Here is a 1,120-nt window from a genome sequence, read left to right as displayed (position 1 = left end):
CCGCGGCCCGAGTCACCGCCTTCCCCCGCCCGCTGTGCTCCGAGCACCCCCTTTCCGTGAGCTGGCGAAGCCAGGGCTGGTGCTCAGCTCTTGCTTCCAGGGCAGCTCGTGGCGCCGGCAAGGCGCTGGCGCTTGACCAGGAGCCCGCTCGCGCGACTTCCAGCGGGGGCTGCGTGGGGAGGCGAAGGTAAGGCACTCTGCATGCGCTCAGAGGCACGCGTCCTCCTCTGCCTCCCCCCGCAAGTATCGCGGGTCCCCCCTCTTGTTGGATATAAATGATTTTGTTACTCTCTCTGTGGAAAAATTTATGGGAGCAATAATTAAACAGAAGAATAACACTAAGGCATTATCTTCTTTTATAATTTTATTTTCTGCTCAAGGCTATTGCTGTATGAGCACTACTAGACAGACAGACAAAATTTATTTAGTGTTTTAGGCTGCCCAATCTCAGAGGATTACCATCTGAGTGAATAAGTGATTTGCATGAGCTTAATGGCCCTATTCAAATAACACATAAAAATGCTGCATACTAAAAGCCCATTCCTCTGATGGTATTAAATTCTTGACACCAAGCATGAGCTAAAACAAGCAGGCCATTACAGTGGTTCTGGGAGATGCTCAACTTGGTACACGGCAAGTATGGAGAAGTAGCGAATTCTCCTCCTATGGGGTGGCTGCCAAGAATACATGATTGTGATTTTCTAATGTGGAGTTAATATAGAGGCCTGTTCAGGTGATACCTCCAGGAACCTGGTGAGTTAGGGAGCAAGTCTAAGGCCCATACTCCTCCTCACCCATCATACCAGGTATCAAATGTAATAGCTGAACCAAGAGTTCTAGCATTAAGTTGAATGGGGGATTTGCTTTTATTTTTTTATTTATTATTAGATTTATATCCCGCCCTTCCACATAGGCTCAGGGCGGCTAACATAAGAGGCAAATGCCATACATAAAACAATTTAAAACCAATAAATAATCGTTACAATTAAAATCGGTGCTCTTCCGTTCTATGGATTGGCGATGGCAGTCGCTCTCCCCAGAGCTTAGGGAGGCGATTAGCACAACATAGGCATGGAGGGGTGCCACCTCAAGTGGCACCCCCACGGAGCTTTTGTGAAAG

At 47.9% G+C, this 1,120-nt stretch overlaps 1 protein-coding gene across 1 annotated transcript in view; it reads left to right on the top strand.

Moving 5' to 3' along the window:
• Positions 1–1,120, top strand: part of LOC107108419 (ubiquitin carboxyl-terminal hydrolase 43-like) — a gene marked incomplete at its 5' end in the record, with an annotated part of 24,772 nt that overhangs the window by 1,005 nt on the left and 22,647 nt on the right. The window lies entirely within an intron of this gene.

The sequence above is a fragment of the Gekko japonicus genome, unplaced genomic scaffold (genome assembly GCF_001447785.1).
Source record: "Gekko japonicus isolate JY-2015 unplaced genomic scaffold, Gekko_japonicus_V1.1 scaffold4283, whole genome shotgun sequence".
Taxonomy (NCBI): Eukaryota; Metazoa; Chordata; class Lepidosauria; order Squamata; family Gekkonidae; genus Gekko; species Gekko japonicus.
This window is presented reverse-complemented; position numbering and strand designations above follow the sequence as displayed.